This window comes from Telmatherina bonti, assembly GCF_933228915.1.
Source record: "Telmatherina bonti genome assembly, chromosome: 12".
Lineage (NCBI taxonomy): Eukaryota > Metazoa > Chordata > Actinopteri > Atheriniformes > Telmatherinidae > Telmatherina > Telmatherina bonti.
Window position 1 is genome coordinate 40,388,844 of NC_136610.1, and position 14,314 is coordinate 40,403,157.

Here is a 14,314-nt window from a genome sequence, read left to right on the forward strand (position 1 = left end):
AGCTCTGTGGTATCTGGCGGAGGCGTGGCCTGTGGTTAAGGCTGCACAGCTGAGCAGAATCAGGATCATGCTCCTCACCTGCTTAAAAACCCCAAGCTGTTCACCAGTCGACGCTGGATTGTTGCCTCTTCTAGGTGTAAACCTCACCTGAGACAATCCACAGCCCTGCCTTGCCAGTTCGGACCATCTCCCAGTCAGTCCTGCCTGGATCATTCCCTGCCTCCCCAGATTCTGCCAAGAACCTCGGACGTCAGCCATCTGGTCTATTTGGTGATTGTTCAATTAAACAGTTAAAGCTGCTAACCTGTTCTGTGGGTTCATTATCTGTTGTGACACACTCTGCTGCTTCAATGCTGGACAAGACAGAAAAAATTCTCCTCTACACTGTCAAGTCCGTCCATTACCTCGCCCCCCACCCCCTTCTGTCAGACCTCCTACATATCGTCACCCCCACCTGCTCCCTCAGGTCGTCCTCCTCCATCCACCTCACTGTTCCCTCCTGCTGTCTCAGCACCATGGGGAGGAGAGCATTCCCACCTCTCAATGCGCCCCCAACCAGATATCCGTAACACTGTTTACATCTGCATGGTTCCATCCTCACAGCAACCTGTTCCAGAAAGCATACTGTATCTTATTGTTGTTTCGATGCCTGTTTCTATTGTGTTCTTGGGTGATTTGAAAGGCGTATAAATGTATTATTATATGAACATGTAATCACATGCGGCTGCTTTCCATCAGAAATGAGCAGAACAGAGAAAAAGTCTTTAATTAGACTGTTCTGTTTGTGTTGGTTTGTTTTTCCTTCCAGTGTGGCGATGAACACTTCTCCTCTAACATCACAATAAATCCACTCAAATGTTAAATGATTTCAGGAGACTGGGTGTTTTGCTGAAGGTTACTGGCTACAAGCTCCATGAAAAATGGGCAAAAAGCCTGAAATTTGTAAGAAACATATTCCTTCAGGCAAAACCTCCCAATCAGTCAGCCTTTCCATTACTCCTCTCATAGCGGATTTTAACGCGTGTCCTCAGAAGTGCTTACAGGCTTTTATCCACAACGGGACGAAGGAAAGCTGAATGTTTGCAGCATAACTCCAGAAAAAACACGTTGCATGATAAATCCGTCTCGTTTTATTCATCTGATTCACTCAGAAAAAACGAAATATGAAATATTCCCTCAGCTCATTACGTTCTGTTTCAGGTTCAGACTAAATGAGGAATCAGTGTGAATCTGGAGCAGCGGCTTCTTAATCACATTTATGGATCACCTCATGATGTCACAATGATGAAACATGGTGACACACAAGTGTCGTGTGTGTGTGTGTGTTTGTGTGAGTGTGTTTATGTGTGCGTTTATGTGTGTTGTGTGTGTTTGTGTCTGTATGTGTGTGTTTGTGTGTATGTGTGTGTTTATGTGTGTGTTTACGCGTGTGTTACGCGTGTGTGTGTGTGTGTGGGTTTCTGTGTGTGTGTTTACGTGTGTGTGTGTTTATGCATGTGTGTGTGTTTATGTGTAGGTTTGTGTGTGTGTGTTTCCGTGTGTACGTGTTTCCGTGTGTTTGTGTTTAAGCGTGTGTGTGTTTATGCATGTGTTTCTGTGCGCGTGTGTTTACGTGTGTGTGTGTTTAATGCTTGTGTGTGTATTTCCGTGTGCGTGTGTTTATGCGTGTGTTTATGTGTGTGTTTACGCGTGTGTGTGTATGTTTACATGTGTGTGTGTGTTTACATGTGTGTATTTATGTGTGTTTGTGTGTGTGTGTGTTTATGTGTGTGTTTACGCGTGTGTGTGTTTACGTGTGTGCGGGTTTCTGTGTGTATGTTTACGTGTGCGTGTGTTTTTATGCATGTGTGTTTATGTGTAGGTTTGTGTGTGTGTGTGTGTGTTTACGTGTGTGTGTTTATGCGTGTGTTTCCGTGTGTGTGTGTTTATGCGTGTGTGTGTGTTTATGTGTAAGTTTGTGTGTGTGTGTGTTTACGTGTGTGTGTTTATGTGTGTGTGTGTGTGTTTCCGTGTGTGTTTCTGTGTGTGTGTTTACGTGTGTGTGTGTTTAATGCTTGTGTGTGTTTCCGTGTGTGTGTTTGTGTGTTTCCGTGTGTGTATGTGTGTGTGTGTTTCCGTGTGCGCGTGTTTCCGTGTGCGTGTGTTTCCATGTGCGTGTGTTTACGTGTGTGTTTGTGTGTGTGTGTGTGTTTATGCTTGTGTGTGTTTCCGTGTGTGTGTGTGTATGTTTACGTGTGTGTCTGTGTGTGTGTGTTTCCGTGTGCGCGTGTTTCCGTGTGCGTGTGTTTACGTGTGTGTTTGTGTGTGTGTGTGTGTGTTTATGCTTGTGTGTTTACGGGTGTGTGTGTGTGTGTGTATGTTTACGGGTGTGTGTGTGTGTGTGTATGTTTACGGGTGTGTGTGTTTCCGTGTGTGTGTTTGTGTGTTTACGTGTGTGTCTGTGTGTGTGTGTTTCCGTGTGCGCGTGTTTCCGTGTGCGTGTGTTTCCATGTGCGTGTGTTTACGTGTGTGTTTGTGTGTGTGTGTGTGTGTTTATGCTTGTGTGTTTACGGGTGTGTGTGTGTGTGTGTATGTTTACGGGTGTGTGTGTGTGTGTGTATGTTTACGGGTGTGTGTGTTTCCGTGTGTGTGTTTGTGTGTTTACGTGTGTGTCTGTGTGTGTGTGTTTCCGTGTGCGCGTGTTTCCGTGTGCGTGTGTTTACGTGTGTGTTTGTGTGTGTGTGTGTGTGTTTATGCTTGTGTGTGTTTCCGTGTGTGTGTGTGTATGTTTACGGGTGTGTGTGTGTGTGTGTATGTTTACGTGTGCGTGTGTGTTTATGCATGTGTGTGTTTGTGTGTGTGTTTACGTGTGTATTTATGTGTGTGTTTGTGTGTGTTTCCGTGTGTGTGTTTACATATGTGTTTACGTGTTTGTGTTTCCGTGTGTGTGTTTGTGTGTGTGTGTTTAAGCATGTGTGTATGTTTACGTGTGTGTGTTTCCGTGTGTGTGTGTTTCCGTGTGTGTGTTTCCGTGTGTGTGTGTTTCCGTGTGTGTTTACATGCGTGTGTGTGTTTATGTGTGCGTGTGTTTACGTGTGTGTTTATGCGTGTTTCCGTGTGTGTTTCCGTATGTGTGTTTCCGTGTGTGCGTGTGTACATGTGTGTGTTTACACGTGTGTGTGTTTTCCGTGTGTGTGTGTCTTTTCCGTGTGTGTGTGTTTCCGTGTTTGTGTGTTTCCGTGTGTGTGAGTTTCCGTGTGTGTGTGTTTATGTGTGTGTGTTTACGTGTGTGTTTATGTGTGTGTGTTTATGTGTGTGTGTTTACGTGTGTTTGTATTTATGCGTGTGTGTTTAAGTGTGTTTGTGTTTGTGTGTGTGTGTTTCCGTGTGTGTTTCTGTGTGTGTGTGTTTCCGTGTGTGTGTGTTTCCGTGTGTGTGTGTGTTTCCGTATGTGTGTTTCCGTGTGTGCGTGTGTACATGTGTGTGTTTACACGTGTGTGTGTTTCCGTGTGTGTGTGTCTTTTCCGTGTGTGTGTGTTTCCGTGTTTGTGTGTTTCCGTGTGTGTGAGTTTCCGTGTGTGTGTGTTTATGTGTGTGTGTTTACGTGTGTGTTTATGTGTGTGTGTTTATGTGTGTGTGTTTACGTGTGTTTGTATTTATGCGTGTGTGTTTAAGTGTGTTTGTGTTTGTGTGTGTGTGTTTCCGTGTGTGTTTCTGTGTGTGTGTGTTTCCGTGTGTGTGTGTTTCCGTGTGTGTGTGTGTTTCCGTGAGTGTGTGTGTTTCCGTGTGTGTGTGTTTCCGTGTGTGTGTGTTTCTGTGTGTGTTTATGCGTGTTTGTGTTTCCGTTTGCGTGTTTCCGTGTGTGTGTTTACGTGTGTGTGTGTGTTTCCGTATGTGTGTTTCCGTGTGTTTGTGTTTATGCGTGTGTGTTTACGTGTGTTTGTGTGTGTGTGTTTCCGTGTGTGTGTGTTTCCGTGTGTGTTTTTCCGGGTGTGTGTGTTTCCGTGTGTGCGTGTGTTTCCGTGTGCGCGTGTTTCCGTGTGTGCGTGTGTTTGCGTTTCCGTGTGTGTGTGTTTCCGTGTGTATTTGTGTGTGTGTTTATGCGTGTGCGAGTTTATGCGTGCGTGTTTACGTGTGTTTGTGTTTACGTGTGTGTGTGTGTTTTAGCTTCTACTGGTTAGTACCGTTGAAACAGGACAAGACGTGTTATCTTCTACTGGTTAGTACCGTTCAAACAGGACAAGATGTGTTATCTTCTACTGGTTAGTACCGTTCAAACAGGACAAGACGTGTTATCTTCTACTGGTTAGTACCGTTCAAACAGGACAAGATGTGTTATCTTCTACTGGTTAGTACCGTTCAAACAGGACAAGACGTGTTATCTTCTACTGGTTAGTACCGTTCAAACAGGACAAGACGTGTTAGCTTCTACTGGTTAGTACCGTTCAAACAGGACAAGACGTGTTAGCTTCTACTGGTTAGTACCGTTCAAACAGGACAAGACGTGTTATCTTCTACTGGTTAGTACCGTTCAAACAGGACAAGACGTGTTAGCTTCTACTGGTTAGTACCGTTCAAACAGGACAAGACGTGTTATCTTCTACTGGTTAGTACCGTTCAAACAGGACAAGATGTGTTATCTTCTACTGGTTAGTACCGTTCAAACAGGACAAGACGTGTTATCTTCTACTGGTTAGTACCGTTCAAACAGGACAAGACGTGTTAGCTTCTACTGGTTAGTACCGTTCAAACAGGACAAGACGTGTTATCTTCTACTGGTTAGTACCGTTCAAACAGGACAAGACGTGTTATCTTCTACTGGTTAGTACCGTTCAAACAGGACAAGACGTGTTATCTTCTACTGGTTAGTACCGTTCAAACAGGACAAGACGTGTTATCTTCTACTGGTTAGTACCGTTCAAACAGGACAAGACGTGTTAGCTTCTACTGGTTAGTACCGTTCAAACAGGACAAGACGTGTTATCTTCTACTGGTTAGTACCGTTCAAACAGGACAAGACGTGTTATCTTCTACTGGTTAGTACCGTTCAAACAGGACAAGACGTGTTATCTTCTACTGGTTAGTACTGTTCAAACAGGACAAGATGTGTTAGCTCCTACTGGTTAGTACCGTTCAAACAGGACAAGACGTGTTATCTTCTACTGGTTAGTACCGTTCAAACAGGACAAGATGTGTTAGCTCCTACTGGTTAGTACCGTTCAAACAGGACAAGACGTGTAAGCTCCTACTGGTTAGTACCGTTCAAGTAGGACAAGACGTGTTAGCTCCTACTGGTTAGTACCGTTCAAACAGGACAAGACGTGTTATCTTCTACTGGTTAGTACCGTTCAAACAGGACAAGACGTGTAAGCTCCTACTGGTTGGTACCGTTCAAACAGGACAAGACGTGTTATCTTCTACTGGTTAGTACCGTTCAAACAGGACAAGACGTGTTAGCTCCTACTGGTTAGTACCGTTCAAACAGGACAAGACGTGTTATCTTCTACTGGTTAGTACCGTTCAAACAGGACAAGACGTGTTAGCTCCTACTGGTTAGTACCGTTCAAACAGGACAAGACGTGTTATCTTCTACTGGTTAGTACCGTTCAAACAGGACAAGACGTGTTATCTTCTACTGGTTAGTACCGTTCAAACAGGACAAGACGTGTTATCTTCTACTGGTTAGTACCGTTCAAACAGGACAAGACGTGTTATCTTCTACTGGTTAGTACTGTTCAAACAGGACAAGATGTGTTAGCTCCTACTGGTTAGTACCGTTCAAACAGGACAAGACGTGTAAGCTCCTACTGGTTAGTACCGTTCAAGCAGGACAAGACGTGTTAGCTCCTACTGGTTAGTACCGTTCAAACAGGACAAGACGTGTTATCTTCTACTGGTTAGTACCGTTCAAATAGGACAAGACGTGTTATCATCTACTGGTTAGTACCGTTCAAACAGGACAAGACGTGTTATCTTCTACTGGTTAGTACCGTTCAAACAGGACAAGACGTGTTAGCTTCTACTGGTTAGTACCGTTCAAACAGGACAAGACGTGTTAGCTTCTACTGGTTAGTACCGTTCAAACAGGACAAGACGTGTTAGCTTCTACTGGTTAGTACCGTTCAAACAGGACAAGACGTGTTAGCTCCTACTGGTTAGTGTTGTTCAAACAGGACAAGACGTGTTATCTTCTACTGGTTAGTACCGTTCAAACAGGACAAGACGTGTTATCTTCTACTGGTTAGTACCGTTCAAACAGGACAAGACGTGTAAGCTCCTACTGGTTAGTACCGTTCAAACAGGACAAGACGTGTTAGCTTCTACTGGTTAGTACCGTTCAAACAGGACAAGACGTGTTATCTTCTACTGGTTAGTACCGTTCAAACAGGACAAGACGTGTTAGCTTCTACTGGTTAGTACCGTTCAAACAGGACAAGACGTGTTAGCTTCTACTGGTTAGTACCGTTCAAACAGGACAAGACATGTTAGCTTCTACTGGTTAGTACCGTTCAAACAGGACAAGACGTGTTATCTTCTACTGGTTAGTACCGTTCAAACAGGACAAGACGTGTTAGCTTCTGCTGTTTAGTACTGTTCAAACAGGACAAGATGTTTTAGCTCCTACTGGTTAGTACCGTTCAAACAGGACAAGACGTGTTATCTTCTACTGGTTAGTACCGTTCAAACAGGACAAGACGTGTTATCATCTACTGGTTAGTACCGTTCAAACAGGACAAGACGTGTTATCTTCTACTGGTTAGTACCGTTCAAACAGGACAATACATGTTATCTTCTACTGGTTAGTACCGTTCAAACAGGACAAGACGTGTTATCTTCTACTGGTCAGTACCGTTCAAACAGGACAATACATGTTATCTTCTACTGGTTAGTACCGTTCAAACAGGACAAGACATGTTAGCTTCTGCTGGTTAGTACAGTTCAAACAGGACAAGACGTGTTATCTTCTACTGGTTAGTACCGTTCAAACAGGACAATACATGTTATCTTCTACTGGTCAGTACCGTTCAAACAGGACAAGACGTGTTAGCTCCTACTGGTTAGCACCGTTCAAACAGGACAAGACGTGTTAGCTTCTACTGGTTAGTACCGTTCAAACAGGACAAGACGTGTTAGCTCCTACTGGTTAGTACCGTTCAAACAGGACAAGACGTGTTCTCTTCTACTGGTTAGTACCGTTCAAACAGGAAGAGACGTGTTATCTTCTACTGGTTAGTACCGTTCAAACAGGACAAGACATGTTATCTTCTACTGGTTAGTACCGTTCAAACAGGACAAGACGTGTTATCTTCTACTGGTTAGTACCGTTCAAACAGGACAAGATGTGTTAGCTTCTGCTGGTTAGTACTGTTCAAACAGGACAAGACGTGTCAGCTTCTGCTGGTTAGTACCGTTCAAACAGGACAAGACGTGTCAGCTTCTGCTGGTTAGTACCGTTCAAACATGACAAGACGTGTTATCTTCTACTGGTCAGTACCGTTCAAACAGGACAAGACATGTCAGCTTCTGCTGGTTAGTACCGTTCAAACATGACAAGACGTGTTATCTTCTACTGGTTAGTACCGTTCAAACAGGACAAGACGTGTTATCTTCTACTGGTTAGTACCGTTCAAACAGGACAAGATGTGTTAGCTTCTGCTGGTTAGTACTGTTCAAACAGGACAAGATGTGTTATCTTCTACTGGTTAGTACCGTTCAAACAGGACAAGACGTGTTATCTTCTACTGGTTAGTACCGTTCAAACAGGACAAGATGTGTTAGCTTCTGCTGGTTAGTACTGTTCAAACAGGACAAGATGTGTTAGCTCCTACTGGTTAGTACCGTTCAAACAGGACAAGACGTGTTATCTTCTACTGGTTAGTACCGTTCAAACAGGACAAGACGTGTTATCATCTACTGGTTAGTACCGTTCAAACAGGACAAGACGTGTTATCTTCTACTGGTTAGTACCGTTCAAACAGGACAATACATGTTATCTTCTACTGGTTAGTACCGTTCAAACATGACAAGACGTGTTATCTTCTACTGGTCAGTACCATTCAAACAGGACAATACATGTTATCTTCTACTGGCTAGTACCGTTCAAACAGGACAAGACGTGTTATCTTCTACTGGTTAGTACCGTTCAAACAGGACAAGACGTGTTATCTTCTACTGGTTAGTACCGTTCAAACAGGACAAGACGTGTTATCTTCTACTGGTTAGTACCGTTCAAACAGGACAAGACGTGTTATCTTCTACTGGTCAGTACCGTTCAAACAGGACAATACATGTTATCTTCTGCTGGTTAGTACAGTTCAAACAGGACAAGACGTGTTATCTTCTACTGGTTAGTACCGTTCAAACAGGACAATACATGTTATCTTCTACTGGTCAGTACCGTTCAAACAGGACAAGACGTGTTAGCTCCTAGTGGTTAGCACCGTTCAAACAGGACAAGACGTGTTATCTTCTACTGGTTAGTACCGTTCAAACAGGACAAGACGTGTTAGCTCCTACTGGTTAGTACCGTTCAAACAGGACAAGACGTGTTCTCTTCTACTGGTTAGTACCGTTCAAACAGGACAAGACGTGTTATCTTCTACTGGTTAGTACCGTTCAAACAGGACAAGATATGTTATCTTCTACTGGTTAGTACCGTTCAAACAGGACAAGACGTGTTATCTTCTACTGGTTAGTACCGTTCAAACAGGACAAGATGTGTTAGCTTCTGCTGGTTAGTACTGTTCAAACAGGACAAGATGTGTTATCTTCTACTGGTTAGTACCGTTCAAACAGGACAAGACGTGTTATCTTCTACTGGTTAGTACAGTTCAAACAGGACAAGATGTGTTAGCTTCTGCTGGTTAGTACTGTTCAAACAGGACAAGATGTGTTAGCTCCTACTGGTTAGTACCGTTCAAACAGGACAAGACGTGTTATCTTCCACTGGTTAGTACCGTTCAAACAGGACAAGACGTGTTATCATCTACTGGTTAGTACCGTTCAAACAGGACAAGACGTGTTATCTTCTACTGGTTAGTACCGTTCAAACAGGACAATACATGTTATCTTCTACTGGTTAGTACCGTTCAAACAGGACAAGACGTGTTATCTTCTACTGGTCAGTACCGTTCAAACAGGACAATACATGTTATCTTCTACTGGTTAGTACCGTTCAAACAGGACAAGACATGTTAGCTTCTGCTGGTTAGTACAGTTCAAACAGGACAAGACGTGTTATCTTCTAATGGTTAGTACCGTTCAAACAGGACAATACATGTTATCTTCTACTGGTCAGTACCGTTCAAACAGGACAAGACGTGTTAGCTCCTACTGGTTAGCACCGTTCAAACAGGACAAGACGTGTTATCTTCTACTGGTTAGTACCGTTCAAACAGGACAAGACGTGTTAGCTCCTACTGGTTAGTACCGTTCAAACAGGACAAGACGTGTTCTCTTCTACTGGTTAGTACCGTTCAAACAGGACAAGACGTGTTATCTTCTACTGGTTAGTACCGTTCAAACAGGACAAGATATGTTATCTTCTACTGGTTAGTACCGTTCAAACAGGACAAGACGTGTTATCTTCTACTGGTTAGTACCGTTCAAACAGGACAAGATGTGTTAGCTTCTGCTGGTTAGTACTGTTCAAACAGGACAAGACGTGTCAGCTTCTGCTGGTTAGTACCGTTCAAACAGGACAAGACGTGTCAGCTTCTGCTGGTTAGTACCGTTCAAACATGACAAGACGTGTTATCTTCTACTGGTCAGTACCGTTCAAACAGGACAAGACGTGTCAGCTTCTGCTGGTTAGTACCGTTCATACATGACAAGACGTGTTATCTTCTACTGGTTAGTACCGTTCAAACAGGACAAGACGTGTTATCTTCTACTGGTTAGTACCGTTCAAACAGGACAAGATGTGTTAGCTTCTGCTGGTTAGTACTGTTCAAACAGGACAAGATGTGTTATCTTCTACTGGTTAGTACCGTTCAAACAGGACAAGACGTGTTATCTTCTACTGGTTAGTACCGTTCAAACAGGACAAGATGTGTTAGCTTCTGCTGGTTAGTACTGTTCAAACAGGACAAGATGTGTTAGCTCCTACTGGTTAGTACCGTTCAAACAGGACAAGACGTGTTATCTTCTACTGGTTAGTACCGTTCAAACAGGACAAGACGTGTTAGCTCCTACTGGTTAGTACCGTTCAAACAGGACAAGACGTGTTATCTTCTACTGGTTAGTACCGTTCAAACAGGACAAGACGTGTTATCTTCTACTGGTTAGTACCATTCAAACAGGACAAGACGTGTTAGCTTCTGCTGGTTAGTACCGTTCAAACAGGACAAGACATGTTAGCTTCTACTGGTTAGTACAGTTCAAACAGGACAAGACGTGTTATCTTCTACTGGTTAGTACCGTTCAAACAGGACAAGACGTGTTAGCTCCTACTGGTTAGTACCGTTCAAACAGGACAAGACATGTTAGCTTCTACTGGTTAGTACCGTTCAAACAGGACAAGACGTGTTAGCTTCTGCTGGTTAGTACCGTTCAAACAGGACAAGATGTGTTAGCTTCTGCTGGTTAGTACTGTTCAAACAGGACAAGATGTGTTATCTTCTACTGGTTAGTACCGTTCAAACAGGACAAGACGTGTTATCTTCTACTGGTTAGTACCGTTCAAACAGGACAAGATGTGTTAGCTTCTGCTGGTTAGTACTGTTCAAACAGGACAAGATGTGTTAGCTCCTACTGGTTAGTACCGTTCAAACAGGACAAGACGTGTTATCTTCTACTGGTTAGTACCGTTCAAACAGGACAAGACGTGTTAGCTCCTACTGGTTAGTACCGTTCAAACAGGACAAGACGTGTTATCTTCTACTGGTTAGTACCGTTCAAACAGGACAAGACGTGTTATCTTCTACTGGTTAGTACCATTCAAACAGGACAAGACGTGTTAGCTTCTGCTGGTTAGTACCGTTCAAACAGGACAAGACATGTTAGCTTCTACTGGTTAGTACAGTTCAAACAGGACAAGACGTGTTATCTTCTACTGGTTAGTACCGTTCAAACAGGACAAGACGTGTTAGCTCCTACTGGTTAGTACCGTTCAAACAGGACAAGACATGTTAGCTTCTACTGGTTAGTACCGTTCAAACAGGACAAGATATGTTATCTTCTACTGGTTAGTACCGTTCAAACAGGACAAGACGTGTTATCTTCTACTGGTTAGTACCGTTCAAACAGGACAAGATGTGTTAGCTTCTGCTGGTTAGTACTGTTCAAACAGGACAAGATGTGTTATCTTCTACTGGTTAGTACCGTTCAAACAGGACAAGACGTGTTATCTTCTACTGGTTAGTACCGTTCAAACAGGACAAGATGTGTTAGCTTCTGCTGGTTAGTACTGTTCAAACAGGACAAGATGTGTTAGCTCCTACTGGTTAGTACCGTTCAAACAGGACAAGACGTGTTATCTTCCACTGGTTAGTACCGTTCAAACAGGACAAGACGTGTTATCATCTACTGGTTAGTACCGTTCAAACAGGACAAGACGTGTTATCTTCTACTGGTTAGTACCGTTCAAACAGGACAATACATGTTATCTTCTACTGGTTAGTACCGTTCAAACAGGACAAGACGTGTTATCTTCTACTGGTCAGTACCGTTCAAACAGGACAATACATGTTATCTTCTACTGGTTAGTACCGTTCAAACAGGACAAGACATGTTAGCTTCTGCTGGTTAGTACAGTTCAAACAGGACAAGACGTGTTATCTTCTAATGGTTAGTACCGTTCAAACAGGACAATACATGTTATCTTCTACTGGTCAGTACCGTTCAAACAGGACAAGACGTGTTAGCTCCTACTGGTTAGCACCGTTCAAACAGGACAAGACGTGTTATCTTCTACTGGTTAGTACCGTTCAAACAGGACAAGACGTGTTAGCTCCTACTGGTTAGTACCGTTCAAACAGGACAAGACGTGTTCTCTTCTACTGGTTAGTACCGTTCAAACAGGACAAGACGTGTTATCTTCTACTGGTTAGTACCGTTCAAACAGGACAAGATATGTTATCTTCTACTGGTTAGTACCGTTCAAACAGGACAAGACGTGTTATCTTCTACTGGTTAGTACCGTTCAAACAGGACAAGATGTGTTAGCTTCTGCTGGTTAGTACTGTTCAAACAGGACAAGACGTGTCAGCTTCTGCTGGTTAGTACCGTTCAAACAGGACAAGACGTGTCAGCTTCTGCTGGTTAGTACCGTTCAAACATGACAAGACGTGTTATCTTCTACTGGTCAGTACCGTTCAAACAGGACAAGACGTGTCAGCTTCTGCTGGTTAGTACCGTTCATACATGACAAGACGTGTTATCTTCTACTGGTTAGTACCGTTCAAACAGGACAAGACGTGTTATCTTCTACTGGTTAGTACCGTTCAAACAGGACAAGATGTGTTAGCTTCTGCTGGTTAGTACTGTTCAAACAGGACAAGATGTGTTATCTTCTACTGGTTAGTACCGTTCAAACAGGACAAGACGTGTTATCTTCTACTGGTTAGTACCGTTCAAACAGGACAAGATGTGTTAGCTTCTGCTGGTTAGTACTGTTCAAACAGGACAAGATGTGTTAGCTCCTACTGGTTAGTACCGTTCAAACAGGACAAGACGTGTTATCTTCTACTGGTTAGTACCGTTCAAACAGGACAAGACGTGTTAGCTCCTACTGGTTAGTACCGTTCAAACAGGACAAGACGTGTTATCTTCTACTGGTTAGTACCGTTCAAACAGGAGAAGACGTGTTATCTTCTACTGGTTAGTACCATTCAAACAGGACAAGACGTGTTAGCTTCTGCTGGTTAGTACCGTTCAAACAGGACAAGACATGTTAGCTTCTACTGGTTAGTACAGTTCAAACAGGACAAGACGTGTTATCTTCTACTGGTTAGTACCGTTCAAACAGGACAAGACGTGTTAGCTCCTACTGGTTAGTACCGTTCAAACAGGACAAGACATGTTAGCTTCTACTGGTTAGTACCGTTCAAACAGGACAAGACGTGTTAGCTTCTACTGGTTAGTACCGTTCAAACAGGACAAGATGTGTTAGCTTCTGCTGGTTAGTACCGTTCAAACAGGACAAGACGTGTTATCTTCTACTGGTTAGTACCGTTCAAACAGGACAAGACGTGTTAGCTCCTACTGGTTAGTACCGTTCAAACAGGACAAGACGTGTTATCTTCTACTGGTTAGTACCGTTCAAACAGGACAAGACGTGTTATCTTCTACTGGTTAGTACCATTCAAACAGGACAAGACGTGTTAGCTTCTGCTGGTTAGTACCGTTCAAACAGGACAAGACATGTTAGCTTCTACTGGTTAGTACAGTTCAAACAGGACAAGACGTGTTATCTTCTACTGGTTAGTACCGTTCAAACAGGACAAGACGTGTTAGCTCCTACTGGTTAGTACCGTTCAAACAGGACAAGACATGTTAGCTTCTACTGGTTAGTACCGTTCAAACAGGACAAGATGTGTTAGCTTCTGCTGGTTAGTACTGTTCAAACAGGACAAGATGTGTTAGCTCCTACTGGTTAGTACCGTTCAAACAGGACAAGACATGTTAGCTTCTACTGGTTAGTACCGTTCAAACAGGACAAGACGTGTTAGCTTCTGCTGGTTAGTACTGTTCAAACAGGACAAGATGTGTTAGCTCCTACTGGTTAGTACCGTTCAAACAGGAAGAGACGTGTTATCTTCTACTGGTTAGTACCGTTCAAACAGGACAAGACGTGTAAGCTCCTACTGGTTAGTACCGTTCAAACAGGCCAATACATGTTATCTTCTACTGGTTAGTACCGTTCAAACAGGACAAGACATGTTATCTTCTACTGGTTAGTACCGTTCAAACAGGACAATACATGTTATCTTCTACTGGTTAGTACCGTTCAAACAGGACAAGACGTGTTATCTTCTACTGGTTAGTACCGTTCAAACAGGACAAGATGTGTTATCATCTACTGGTTAGTACCGTTCAAACAGGACAAGACGTGTTATCTTCTACTGGTTAGTACCGTTCAAACAGGACAAGATGTGTTATCATCTACTGGTTAGTACCGTTCAAACAGGACAAGACGTGTTATCTTCTACTGGTTAGTACCGTTCAAACAGGACAATACATGTTATCTTCTACTGGTCAGTACCGTTCAAACAGGACAAGATGTGTTAGCTTCTACTGGTCAGTACCGTTCAAACAGGACAATACATGTTATCTTCTACTGGTTAGTACCGTTCAAACAGGACAAGACGTGTTAGCTCCTACTGGTTAGTACCGT